This window comes from Euprymna scolopes, chromosome 42 (assembly GCF_053919585.1).
Source record: "Euprymna scolopes isolate OS-2025 chromosome 42, ASM5391958v1, whole genome shotgun sequence".
Classification (NCBI taxonomy): Eukaryota; Metazoa; Mollusca; class Cephalopoda; order Sepiida; family Sepiolidae; genus Euprymna; species Euprymna scolopes.
The window spans coordinates 45,306,131-45,316,130 of record NC_136523.1 but is presented as its reverse complement, the minus strand read 5'-3'; the positions used below and the strand labels follow the sequence as shown (position 1 = coordinate 45,316,130).

The window sequence follows — 10,000 nt, the reverse complement described above, 5'->3', positions numbered from 1 at the left end:
ACTTTTAAGAACATTAGGATAAAGTCATCTGGGGTTCAAGTCCCCATGTGGGCTACTGACTTTTTTGTATTTTATTTAATATCAGTCTGTTTTTCTTCACATCCGACATATACGACTTGATGTCTGATTGGTTGATGTTTTCTTTTCATGTTTTTTGTTGTTATTGTTCCAGATTGTGGTGAATAATGGTGGGCCTACATAGCTCAGGCGGTAGAGCATCAGACTTTTAAGAACATTAGGATAAAGTCATCTGAGGGTCTGGGGTTCAAGTCCCCATGTGGGCTACTGACTTTTTTGTATTTTATTTACTATCAGTCTGTTTTTCTTCGCATCCGACATATACGACTTGATGTCTGATTGGTTGATGTTTTCTTTTCATGTTTTTTTTTGTTATTGTTCCAGATTGTGGTGAATAATGGTGGGCCTACATAGCTCAGTCGGTAGAGCATCAGACTTTTAAGAACATTAGGATAAAGTCATCTGAGGGTCTGGGGTTCAAGTCCCCATGTGGGCTACTGACTTTTTTGTATTTTATTTAATATCAGTCTGTTTTTCTTCACATCCGACATATACGACTTGATGTTTGATTGGTTGATGTTTTCTTTTCATGTTTTTTGTTGTTATTGTTCCGGATTGTGCTGAATAATGGTGGGCCTACATAGTTCAGTCGGTAGAGCATCAGACTTTTAAGAACATTAGGATAAAGTCATTTGGGGTTCAAGTCCCCATGTGGGCTACTGACTTTTTTGTATTTTATTTACTATCAGTCTGTTTTTCTTCACATCCGACATATACGACTTGATGTCTGATTGGTTGATGTTTTCTTTTCATGTTTTTTGTTGGTGTTGTTCCAGATTGTGGTGAATAATGGTGGGCCTACATAGCTCAGTCGGTAGAGCATCAGACTTTTAAGAACATTAGGATAAAATCATCTGAGGGTCTGGGGTTCAAGTCCCCATGTGGGCTACTGACTTTTTTGTATTTTATTTACTATCAGTCTGTTTTTCTTCACATCCGACATATACGACTTGATGTCTGATTGGTTGATGTTTTCTTTTCATGTTTTTTGTTGTTATTGTTCCAGATTGTGGTGAATAATGGTGGGCCTGCATAGCTCAGTCGGTAGAGCATCAGACTTTTAAGAACATTAGGATAAAGTCATCTGAGGGTCTGGGGTTCAAGTCCCCATGGGGGCTACTGACTTTTTTGTATTTTATTTAATATCAGTCTGTTTTTCTTCACATCCGACATATACGACTTGATGTCTGATTGATTGATGTTTTCTTTGCATGTTTTTTGTTGTTATTGTTCCGGATTGTGCTGAATAATGGTGGGCCTACATAGCTCAGTCGGTAGAGCATCAGACTTTTAAGAACATTAGGATAAAGTCATCTGAGGGTCTGGGGTTCAAGTCCCCATGTGGGCTACTGACTTTTTTGTATTTTATTTACTATCAGTCTGTTTTTCTTCACATCCGACATATACGACTTGATGTATGATTGATTGATGTTTTCTTTTCATATTTTTTGTTGTTATTGTTCCGGATTGTGCTGAATAATGGTGGGCCTACATAGCTCAGTCGGTAGAGCATCAGACTTTTAAGAACATTAGGATAAAGTCGTCTGGGGTTCAAGTCCCCATGTGGGCTACTGACTTTTTTGTATTTTATTTACTATCAGTCTGTTTTTCTTCACATCCGACATATACGACTTGATGTCTGATTGATTGATGTTTTCTTTTAATGTTTTTTGTTGTTATTGTTCCGGATTGTGCTGAATAATGGTGGGCCTACATAGCTCAGTCGGTAGAGCATCAGACTTTTAAGAACATTAGGATAAAGTCATCTGAGGGTCTGGGGTTCAAGTCCCCATGTGGGCTACTGACTTTTTTGTATTTTATTTAATATCAGTCTGTTTTTCTTCACATCCGACATATACGACTTGATGTCTGATTGATTGATGTTTTCTTTTCATGTTTTTTGCTGTTATTGTTCCAGATTGTGGTGAATAATGGTGGGCCTACATAGCTCAGTCGGTAGAGCATCAGACTTTTAAGAACGTTAGGATAAAGTCGTCTGGGGTTCAAGTCCCCATGTGGGCTACTGACCTTTTTGTATTGTATTTAATATCAGTCTGTTTTTCTTCACATACGACATATACAACTTGATGTCTGATTGATTGATGTTTTCTTTTCATGTTTTTTGTTGTTATTGTTCCAGATTGTGGTGAATAATGGTGGGCCTACATAGCTCAGTCGGTAGAGCATCAGACTTTTAAGAACATTAGGATAAAGTCATCTGAGGGTCTGGGGTTCAAGTCCCCATGTGGGCTACTGACCTTTTTGTATTTTATTTACTATCAGTCTGTTTTTCTTCACATCCGACATATACGATTTGATGTCTGATTGATTGATGTTTTCTTTTCATGTTTTTTGTTGTTATTGTTCCAGATTGTGGTGAATAATGGTGGGCCTACATAGCTCAGTCGGTAGAGCATCAGACTTTTAAGAACATTAGGATAAAGTCATCTGAGGGTCTGGGGTTCAAGTCCCCATGTGGGCTACTGACTTTTTTGTATTTTATTTACTATCAGTCTGTTTTTCTTCACATCCGACATATACGACTTGATGTCTGATTGATTGATGTTTTCTTTTCATGTTTTTTGTTGTTATTGTTCCAGATTGTGGTGGATAATGGTGAGCCTACATAGCTCAGTCGGTAGAGCATCAGACTTTTAAGAACATTAGGATAAAGTCATCTGAGGGTCTGGGGTTCAAGTCCCCATGTGGGCTACTGACCTTTTTGTATTTTATTTACTATCAGTCTGTTTTTCTTCACATCCGACATATACGATTTGATGTCTGATTGATTGATGTTTTCTTTTCATGTTTTTTGTTGTTATTGTTCCAGATTGTGGTGAATAATGGTGGGCCTACATAGCTCAGTCGGTAGAGCATCAGACTTTTAAGAACATTAGGATAAAGTCATCTGAGGGTCTGGGGTTCAAGTCCCCATGTGGGCTACTGACTTTTTTGTATTTTATTTACTATCAATCTGTTTTTCTTCACATCCGACATATACGACTTGATGTCTGATTGGTTGATGTTTTCTTTTCATGTTTTTTGTTGTTATTGTTCCAGATTGTGGTGAATAATGGTGGGCCTACATAGCTCAGTCGGTAGAGCATCAGACTTTTAAGAACATTAGGATAAAGTCATCTGAGGGTCTGGGGTTCAAGTCCCCATGTGGGCTACTGACTTTTTTGTATTTTATTTAATATCAGTCTGTTTTTCTTCACATCCGACATATACGACTTGATGTCTGATTGGTTGATGTTTTCTTTTCATGTTTTTTGTTGTTATTGTTCCAGATTGTGGTGAATAATGGTGGGCCTACATAGCTCAGGCGGTAGAGCATCAGACTTTTAAGAACATTAGGATAAAGTCATCTGAGGGTCTGGGGTTCAAGTCCCCATGCGGGCTACTGACTTTTTTGTATTTTATTTAATATCAGTCTGTTTTTCTTCACATCCGACATATACGACTTGATGTCTGATTGGTTGATGTTTTCTTTTCATGTTTTTTGTTGTTATTGTTCCAGATTGTGGTGAATAATGGTGGGCCTACATAGCTCAGTCGGTAGAGCATCAGACTTTTAAGAACATTAGGATAAAGTCATCTGAGGGTCTGGGGTTCAAGTCCCCATGTGGGCTACTGACTTTTTTGTATTTTATTTACTATCAGTCTGTTTTTCTTCACATCCGACATATACGACTTGATGTCTGATTGGTTGATGTTTTCTTTTCATGTTTTTTGTTGTTATTGTTCCAGATTGTGGTGAATAATGGTGGGCCTACATAGCTCAGTCGGTAGAGCATCAGACTTTTAAGAACATTAGGATAAAGTCATCTGAGGGTCTGGGGTTCAAGTCCCCATGGGGGCTACTGACTTTTTTGTATTTTATTTAATATCAGTCTGTTTTTCTTCACATCCGACATATACGACTTGATGTCTGATTGATTGATGTTTTCTTTTCATATTTTTTGTTGTTATTGTTCCAGATTGTGCTGAATAATGGTGGGCCTACATAGCTCAGTCGGTAGAGCATCAGACTTTTAAGAACATTAGGATAAAGTCATCTGAGGGTCTGGGGTTCAAGTCCCCATGTGGGCTACTGACTTTTTTGTATTTTATTTACTATCAGTCTGTTTTTCTTCACATCCGACATATACGACTTGATGTCTGATTGGTTGATGTTTTCTTTTCATGTTTTTTGTTGTTATTGTTCCAGATTGTGGTGAATAATGGTGGGCCTACATAGCTCAGTCGGTAGAGCATCAGACTTTTAAGAACATTAGGATAAAGTCATCTGAGGGTCTGGGGTTCAAGTCCCCATGGGGGCTACTGACTTTTTTGTATTTTATTTAATATCAGTCTGTTTTTCTTCACATCCGACATATACGACTTGATGTCTGATTGATTGATGTTTTCTTTTCATATTTTTTGTTGTTATTGTTCCAGATTGTGCTGAATAATGGTGGGCCTACATAGCTCAGTCGGTAGAGCATGAGACTTTTAAGAACATTAGGATAAAGTAATCTGAGGGTCTGGGGTTCAAGTCCCCATGTGGGCTACTGACTTTTTTGTATTTTATTTACTATCAGTCTGTTTTTCTTCACATCCGACATATACGACTTGATGTCTGATTGATTGATGTTTTCTTTTCATGTTTTTTGTTGTTATTGTTCCAGATTGTGGTGAATAATGGTGGGCCTATATAGCTCAGTCGGTAGAGCATCAGACTTTTAAGAACATTAGGATAAAGTCATCTGAGGGTCTGGGGTTCAAGTCCCCATGTGGGCTACTGACTTTTTTGTATTTTATTTACTATCAGTCTGTTTTTCTTCACATCCGACATATACGACTTGATGTATGATTGATTGATGTTTTCTTTTCATATTTTTTGTTGTTATTGTTCCGGATTGTGCTGAATAATGGTGGGCCTACATAGCTCAGTCGGTAGAGCATCAGACTTTTAAGAACATTAGGATAAAGTCGTCTGGGGTTCAAGTCCCCATGTGGGCTACTGACTTTTTTGTATTTTATTTACTATCAGTCTGTTTTTCTTCACATCCGACATATACGACTTGATGTCTGATTGATTGATGTTTTCTTTTCATGTTTTTTGTTGTTATTGTTCCGGATTGTGCTGAATAATGGTGGGCCTACATAGCTCAGTCGGTAGAGCATCAGACTTTTAAGAACATTAGGATAAAGTCATCTGAGGGTCTGGGGTTCAAGTCCCCATGTGGGCTACTGACTTTTTTGTATTTTATTTAATATCAGTCTGTTTTTCTTCACATCCGACATATACGACTTGATGTCTGATTGGTTGATGTTTTCTTTTCATGTTTTTTGTTGTTATTGTTCCAGATTGTAGTGAATAGTGGTGGGCCTACATAGCTCAGTCGGTAGAGCATCAGACTTTTAAGAACATTAGGATAAAGTCATCTGAGGGTCTGGGGTTCAAGTCCCCATGTGGGCTACTGACTTTTTTGTATTTTATTTAATATCAGTCTGTTTTTCTTCACATCCGACATATACGACTTGATGTCTGATTGATTGATGTTTTCTTTGCATGTTTTTTGTTGTTATTGTTCCGGATTGTGCTGAATAATGGTGGGCCTACATAGCTCAGTCGGTAGAGCATCAGACTTTTAAGAACATTAGGATAAAGTCATCTGAGGGTCTGGGGTTCAAGTCCCCATGTGGGCTACTGACTTTTTTGTATTTTATTTACTATCAGTCTGTTTTTCTTCACATCCGACATATACGACTTGATGTCTGATTGGTTGATGTTTTCTTTTCATGTTTTTTGTTGTTATTGTTCCAGATTGTGGTGAATAATGGTGGGCCTACATAGCTCAGTCGGTAGAGCATCAGACTTTTAAGAACATTAGGATAAAGTCATCTGAGGGTCTGGGGTTCAAGTCCCCATGGGGGCTACTGACTTTTTTGTATTTTATTTAATATCAGTCTGTTTTTCTTCACATCCGACATATACGACTTGATGTCTGATTGATTGATGTTTTCTTTGCATGTTTTTTGTTGTTATTGTTCCGGATTGTGCTGAATAATGGTGGGCCTACATAGCTCAGTCGGTAGAGCATCAGACTTTTAAGAACATTAGGATAAAGTCATCTGAGGGTCTGGGGTTCAAGTCCCCATGTGGGCTACTGACTTTTTTGTATTTTATTTACTATCAGTCTGTTTTTCTTCACATCCGACATATACGACTTGATGTCTGATTGATTGATGTTTTCTTTTCATATTTTTTGTTGTTATTGTTCCGGATTGTGCTGGATAATGGTGGGCCTACATAGCTCAGTCGGTAGAGCATCAGACTTTTAAGAACATTAGGATAAAGTCATCTGAGGGTCTGGGGTTCAAGTCCCCATGTGGGCTACTGACTTTTTTGTATTTTATTTAATATCAGTCTGTTTTTCTTCACATCCGACATATACGACTTGATGTCTGATTGGTTGATGTTTTCTTTTCATGTTTTTTGTTGTTATTGTTCCAGATTGTAGTGATTAGTGGTGGGCCTACATAGCTCAGTCGGTAGAGCATCAGACTTTTAAGAACATTAGGATAAAGTCATCTGAGGGTCTGGGGTTCAAGTCCCCATGTGGGCTACTGACTTTTTTGTATTTTATTTAATATCAGTCTGTTTTTCTTCACATCCGACATATACGACTTGATGTCTGATTGATTGATGTTTTCTTTGCATGTTTTTTGTTGTTATTGTTCCGGATTGTGCTGAATAATGGTGGGCCTACATAGCTCAGTCGGTAGAGCATCAGACTTTTAAGAACATTAGGATAAAGTCATCTGAGGGTCTGGGGTTCAAGTCCCCATGTGGGCTACTGACTTTTTTGTATTTTATTTACTATCAGTCTGTTTTTCTTCACATCCGACATATACGACTTGATGTCTGATTGATTGATGTTTTCTTTTCATGTTGTTTGTTGTTATTGTTCCGGATTGTGGTGAATAATGGTGGGCCTACATAGCTCAGTCGGTAGAGCATCAGACTTTTAAGAACATTAGGATAAAGTCATCTGAGGGTCTGGGGTTCAAGTCCCCATGTGGGCTACTGACTTTTTTGTATTTTATTTACTATCAGTCTGTTTTTCTTCACATCCGACATATACGACTTGATGTCTGATTGGTTGATGTTTTCTTTTCATGTTTTTTGTTGTTATTGTTCCAGATTGTGGTGAATAATGGTGGGCCTACATAGCTCAGTCGGTAGAGCATCAGACTTTTAAGAACATTAGGATAAAGTCATCTGAGGGTCTGGGGTTCAAGTCCCCATGGGGGCTACTGACTTTTTTGTATTTTATTTAATATCAGTCTGTTTTTCTTCACATCCGACATATACGACTTGATGTCTGATTGATTGATGTTTTCTTTTCATATTTTTTGTTGTTATTGTTCCAGATTGTGTTGAATAATGGTGGGCCTACATAGCTCAGTCGGTAGAGCATGAGACTTTTAAGAACATTAGGATAAAGTAATCTGAGGGTCTGGGGTTCAAGTCCCCATGTGGGCTACTGACTTTTTTGTATTTTATTTACTATCAGTCTGTTTTTCTTCACATCCGACATATACGACTTGATGTCTGATTGATTGATGTTTTCTTTTCATGTTTTTTGTTGTTATTGTTCCAGATTGTGGTGAATAATGGTGGGCCTACATAGCTCAGTCGGTAGAGCATCAGACTTTTAAGAACATTAGGATAAAGTCATCTGAGGGTCTGGGGTTCAAGTCCCCATGTGGGCTACTGACTTTTTTGTATTTTATTTACTATCAGTCTGTTTTTCTTCACATCCGACATATACGACTTGATGTATGATTGATTGATGTTTTCTTTTCATATTTTTTGTTGTTATTGTTCCGGATTGTGCTGAATAATGGTGGGCCTACATAGCTCAGTCGGTAGAGCATCAGACTTTTAAGAACATTAGGATAAAGTCGTCTGGGGTTCAAGTCCCCATGTGGGCTACTGACTTTTTTGTATTTTATTTACTATCAGTCTGTTTTTCTTCACATCCGACATATACGACTTGATGTCTGATTGATTGATGTTTTCTTTTCATTTTTTTTGTTGTTATTGTTCCGGATTGTGCTGAATAATGGTGGGCCTACATAGCTCAGTCGGTAGAGCATCAGACTTTTAAGAACATTAGGATAAAGTCATCTGAGGGTCTGGGGTTCAAGTCCCCATGTGGGCTACTGACTTTTTTGTATTTTATTTAATATCAGTCTGTTTTTCTTCACATCCGACATATACGACTTGATGTCTGATTGGTTGATGTTTTCTTTTCATGTTTTTTGTTGTTATTGTTCCAGATTGTAGTGAATAGTGGTGGGCCTACATAGCTCAGTCGGTAGAGCATCAGACTTTTAAGAACATTAGGATAAAGTCATCTGAGGGTCTGGGGTTCAAGTCCCCATGTGGGCTACTGACTTTTTTGTATTTTATTTAATATCAGTCTGTTTTTCTTCACATCCGACATATACGACTTGATGTCTGATTGATTGATGTTTTCTTTGCATGTTTTTTGTTGTTATTGTTCCGGATTGTGCTGAATAATGGTGGGCCTACATAGCTCAGTCGGTAGAGCATCAGACTTTTAAGAACATTAGGATAAAGTCATCTGAGGGTCTGGGGTTCAAGTCCCCATGTGGGCTACTGACTTTTTTGTATTTTATTTACTATCAGTCTGTTTTTCTTCACATCCGACATATACGACTTGATGTCTGATTGGTTGATGTTTTCTTTTCATGTTTTTTGTTGTTATTGTTCCAGATTGTGGTGAATAATGGTGGGCCTACATAGCTCAGTCGGTAGAGCATCAGACTTTTAAGAACATTAGGATAAAGTCATCTGAGGGTCTGGGGTTCAAGTCCCCATGGGGGCTACTGACTTTTTTGTATTTTATTTAATATCAGTCTGTTTTTCTTCACATCCGACATATACGACTTGATGTCTGATTGATTGATGTTTTCTTTGCATGTTTTTTGTTGTTATTGTTCCGGATTGTGCTGAATAATGGTGGGCCTACATAGCTCAGTCGGTAGAGCATCAGACTTTTAAGAACATTAGGATAAAGTCATCTGAGGGTCTGGGGTTCAAGTCCCCATGTGGGCTACTGACTTTTTTGTATTTTATTTACTATCAGTCTGTTTTTCTTCACATCCGACATATACGACTTGATGTCTGATTGATTGATGTTTTCTTTTCATATTTTTTGTTGTTATTGTTCCGGATTGTGCTGAATAATGGTGGGCCTACATAGCTCAGTCGGTAGAGCATCAGACTTTTAAGAACATTAGGATAAAGTCATCTGAGGGTCTGGGGTTCAAGTCCCCATGTGGGCTACTGACTTTTTTGTATTTTATTTAATATCAGTCTGTTTTTCTTCACATCCGACATATACGACTTGATGTCTGATTGGTTGATGTTTTCTTTTCATGTTTTTTGTTGTTATTGTTCCAGATTGTAGTGAATAGTGGTGGGCCTACATAGCTCAGTCGGTAGAGCATCAGACTTTTAAGAACATTAGGATAAAGTCATCTGAGGGTCTGGGGTTCAAGTCCCCATGTGGGCTACTGACTTTTTTGTATTTTATTTAATATCAGTCTGTTTTTCTTCACATCCGACATATACGACTTGATGTCTGATTGATTGATGTTTTCTTTGCATGTTTTTTGTTGTTATTGTTCCGGATTGTGCTGAATAATGGTGGGCCTACATAGCTCAGTCGGTAGAGCATCAGACTTTTAAGAACATTAGGATAAAGTCATCTGAGGGTCTGGGGTTCAAGTCCCCATGTGGGCTACTGACTTTTTTGTATTTTATTTACTATCAGTCTGTTTTTCTTCACATCCGACATATACGACTTGATGTCTGATTGATTGATGTTTTCTTTTCATG

At 37.9% G+C, this 10,000-nt stretch overlaps 1 protein-coding gene and 38 non-coding genes across 40 annotated transcripts in view; 38 read left to right on the top strand and 1 right to left on the bottom strand.

Annotated features, from left to right (window-relative positions):
- LOC145267073 (transmembrane protein 232-like) overlaps window positions 1-10,000 on the bottom strand; it is a 288,020-nt gene that overhangs the window by 152,166 nt on the left and 125,854 nt on the right. The gene's annotated exons all lie outside the window — the stretch shown is intronic.
- On the top strand, window positions 193-284 carry Trnak-uuu (transfer RNA lysine (anticodon UUU)). The gene is given in 2 exon segments: window positions 193-229; window positions 249-284. It is a non-coding gene; the product is annotated as a tRNA-Lys (tRNA).
- Trnak-uuu (transfer RNA lysine (anticodon UUU)) lies at window positions 423-514 on the top strand. The gene is given in 2 exon segments: window positions 423-459; window positions 479-514. It is a non-coding gene; the product is annotated as a tRNA-Lys (tRNA).
- Trnak-uuu (transfer RNA lysine (anticodon UUU)) lies at window positions 875-966 on the top strand. The gene is given in 2 exon segments: window positions 875-911; window positions 931-966. It is a non-coding gene; the product is annotated as a tRNA-Lys (tRNA).
- On the top strand, window positions 1,105-1,196 carry Trnak-uuu (transfer RNA lysine (anticodon UUU)). The gene is given in 2 exon segments: window positions 1,105-1,141; window positions 1,161-1,196. It is a non-coding gene; the product is annotated as a tRNA-Lys (tRNA).
- Trnak-uuu (transfer RNA lysine (anticodon UUU)) lies at window positions 1,335-1,426 on the top strand. The gene is given in 2 exon segments: window positions 1,335-1,371; window positions 1,391-1,426. It is a non-coding gene; the product is annotated as a tRNA-Lys (tRNA).
- Window positions 1,787-1,878, top strand: Trnak-uuu (transfer RNA lysine (anticodon UUU)). Its single transcript is given in 2 exon segments — window positions 1,787-1,823; window positions 1,843-1,878. It is a non-coding gene; the product is annotated as a tRNA-Lys (tRNA).
- On the top strand, window positions 2,239-2,330 carry Trnak-uuu (transfer RNA lysine (anticodon UUU)). The gene is given in 2 exon segments: window positions 2,239-2,275; window positions 2,295-2,330. It is a non-coding gene; the product is annotated as a tRNA-Lys (tRNA).
- Trnak-uuu (transfer RNA lysine (anticodon UUU)) lies at window positions 2,469-2,560 on the top strand. The gene is given in 2 exon segments: window positions 2,469-2,505; window positions 2,525-2,560. It is a non-coding gene; the product is annotated as a tRNA-Lys (tRNA).
- Window positions 2,699-2,790, top strand: Trnak-uuu (transfer RNA lysine (anticodon UUU)). Its single transcript is given in 2 exon segments — window positions 2,699-2,735; window positions 2,755-2,790. It is a non-coding gene; the product is annotated as a tRNA-Lys (tRNA).
- Trnak-uuu (transfer RNA lysine (anticodon UUU)) lies at window positions 2,929-3,020 on the top strand. The gene is given in 2 exon segments: window positions 2,929-2,965; window positions 2,985-3,020. It is a non-coding gene; the product is annotated as a tRNA-Lys (tRNA).
- Trnak-uuu (transfer RNA lysine (anticodon UUU)) lies at window positions 3,159-3,250 on the top strand. Its single transcript is given in 2 exon segments — window positions 3,159-3,195; window positions 3,215-3,250. It is a non-coding gene; the product is annotated as a tRNA-Lys (tRNA).
- Window positions 3,389-3,480, top strand: Trnak-uuu (transfer RNA lysine (anticodon UUU)). Its single transcript is given in 2 exon segments — window positions 3,389-3,425; window positions 3,445-3,480. It is a non-coding gene; the product is annotated as a tRNA-Lys (tRNA).
- Trnak-uuu (transfer RNA lysine (anticodon UUU)) lies at window positions 3,619-3,710 on the top strand. The gene is given in 2 exon segments: window positions 3,619-3,655; window positions 3,675-3,710. It is a non-coding gene; the product is annotated as a tRNA-Lys (tRNA).
- Window positions 3,849-3,940, top strand: Trnak-uuu (transfer RNA lysine (anticodon UUU)). Its single transcript is given in 2 exon segments — window positions 3,849-3,885; window positions 3,905-3,940. It is a non-coding gene; the product is annotated as a tRNA-Lys (tRNA).
- Trnak-uuu (transfer RNA lysine (anticodon UUU)) lies at window positions 4,079-4,170 on the top strand. Its single transcript is given in 2 exon segments — window positions 4,079-4,115; window positions 4,135-4,170. It is a non-coding gene; the product is annotated as a tRNA-Lys (tRNA).
- On the top strand, window positions 4,309-4,400 carry Trnak-uuu (transfer RNA lysine (anticodon UUU)). The gene is given in 2 exon segments: window positions 4,309-4,345; window positions 4,365-4,400. It is a non-coding gene; the product is annotated as a tRNA-Lys (tRNA).
- Window positions 4,539-4,630, top strand: Trnak-uuu (transfer RNA lysine (anticodon UUU)). The gene is given in 2 exon segments: window positions 4,539-4,575; window positions 4,595-4,630. It is a non-coding gene; the product is annotated as a tRNA-Lys (tRNA).
- On the top strand, window positions 4,769-4,860 carry Trnak-uuu (transfer RNA lysine (anticodon UUU)). The gene is given in 2 exon segments: window positions 4,769-4,805; window positions 4,825-4,860. It is a non-coding gene; the product is annotated as a tRNA-Lys (tRNA).
- Trnak-uuu (transfer RNA lysine (anticodon UUU)) lies at window positions 5,221-5,312 on the top strand. Its single transcript is given in 2 exon segments — window positions 5,221-5,257; window positions 5,277-5,312. It is a non-coding gene; the product is annotated as a tRNA-Lys (tRNA).
- On the top strand, window positions 5,451-5,542 carry Trnak-uuu (transfer RNA lysine (anticodon UUU)). The gene is given in 2 exon segments: window positions 5,451-5,487; window positions 5,507-5,542. It is a non-coding gene; the product is annotated as a tRNA-Lys (tRNA).
- On the top strand, window positions 5,681-5,772 carry Trnak-uuu (transfer RNA lysine (anticodon UUU)). The gene is given in 2 exon segments: window positions 5,681-5,717; window positions 5,737-5,772. It is a non-coding gene; the product is annotated as a tRNA-Lys (tRNA).
- Trnak-uuu (transfer RNA lysine (anticodon UUU)) lies at window positions 5,911-6,002 on the top strand. The gene is given in 2 exon segments: window positions 5,911-5,947; window positions 5,967-6,002. It is a non-coding gene; the product is annotated as a tRNA-Lys (tRNA).
- Trnak-uuu (transfer RNA lysine (anticodon UUU)) lies at window positions 6,141-6,232 on the top strand. Its single transcript is given in 2 exon segments — window positions 6,141-6,177; window positions 6,197-6,232. It is a non-coding gene; the product is annotated as a tRNA-Lys (tRNA).
- Trnak-uuu (transfer RNA lysine (anticodon UUU)) lies at window positions 6,371-6,462 on the top strand. The gene is given in 2 exon segments: window positions 6,371-6,407; window positions 6,427-6,462. It is a non-coding gene; the product is annotated as a tRNA-Lys (tRNA).
- Window positions 6,601-6,692, top strand: Trnak-uuu (transfer RNA lysine (anticodon UUU)). The gene is given in 2 exon segments: window positions 6,601-6,637; window positions 6,657-6,692. It is a non-coding gene; the product is annotated as a tRNA-Lys (tRNA).
- Window positions 6,831-6,922, top strand: Trnak-uuu (transfer RNA lysine (anticodon UUU)). Its single transcript is given in 2 exon segments — window positions 6,831-6,867; window positions 6,887-6,922. It is a non-coding gene; the product is annotated as a tRNA-Lys (tRNA).
- Trnak-uuu (transfer RNA lysine (anticodon UUU)) lies at window positions 7,061-7,152 on the top strand. The gene is given in 2 exon segments: window positions 7,061-7,097; window positions 7,117-7,152. It is a non-coding gene; the product is annotated as a tRNA-Lys (tRNA).
- On the top strand, window positions 7,291-7,382 carry Trnak-uuu (transfer RNA lysine (anticodon UUU)). The gene is given in 2 exon segments: window positions 7,291-7,327; window positions 7,347-7,382. It is a non-coding gene; the product is annotated as a tRNA-Lys (tRNA).
- Trnak-uuu (transfer RNA lysine (anticodon UUU)) lies at window positions 7,521-7,612 on the top strand. Its single transcript is given in 2 exon segments — window positions 7,521-7,557; window positions 7,577-7,612. It is a non-coding gene; the product is annotated as a tRNA-Lys (tRNA).
- Window positions 7,751-7,842, top strand: Trnak-uuu (transfer RNA lysine (anticodon UUU)). Its single transcript is given in 2 exon segments — window positions 7,751-7,787; window positions 7,807-7,842. It is a non-coding gene; the product is annotated as a tRNA-Lys (tRNA).
- Trnak-uuu (transfer RNA lysine (anticodon UUU)) lies at window positions 8,203-8,294 on the top strand. Its single transcript is given in 2 exon segments — window positions 8,203-8,239; window positions 8,259-8,294. It is a non-coding gene; the product is annotated as a tRNA-Lys (tRNA).
- On the top strand, window positions 8,433-8,524 carry Trnak-uuu (transfer RNA lysine (anticodon UUU)). Its single transcript is given in 2 exon segments — window positions 8,433-8,469; window positions 8,489-8,524. It is a non-coding gene; the product is annotated as a tRNA-Lys (tRNA).
- Window positions 8,663-8,754, top strand: Trnak-uuu (transfer RNA lysine (anticodon UUU)). Its single transcript is given in 2 exon segments — window positions 8,663-8,699; window positions 8,719-8,754. It is a non-coding gene; the product is annotated as a tRNA-Lys (tRNA).
- Window positions 8,893-8,984, top strand: Trnak-uuu (transfer RNA lysine (anticodon UUU)). Its single transcript is given in 2 exon segments — window positions 8,893-8,929; window positions 8,949-8,984. It is a non-coding gene; the product is annotated as a tRNA-Lys (tRNA).
- Window positions 9,123-9,214, top strand: Trnak-uuu (transfer RNA lysine (anticodon UUU)). Its single transcript is given in 2 exon segments — window positions 9,123-9,159; window positions 9,179-9,214. It is a non-coding gene; the product is annotated as a tRNA-Lys (tRNA).
- Trnak-uuu (transfer RNA lysine (anticodon UUU)) lies at window positions 9,353-9,444 on the top strand. Its single transcript is given in 2 exon segments — window positions 9,353-9,389; window positions 9,409-9,444. It is a non-coding gene; the product is annotated as a tRNA-Lys (tRNA).
- Window positions 9,583-9,674, top strand: Trnak-uuu (transfer RNA lysine (anticodon UUU)). The gene is given in 2 exon segments: window positions 9,583-9,619; window positions 9,639-9,674. It is a non-coding gene; the product is annotated as a tRNA-Lys (tRNA).
- Trnak-uuu (transfer RNA lysine (anticodon UUU)) lies at window positions 9,813-9,904 on the top strand. Its single transcript is given in 2 exon segments — window positions 9,813-9,849; window positions 9,869-9,904. It is a non-coding gene; the product is annotated as a tRNA-Lys (tRNA).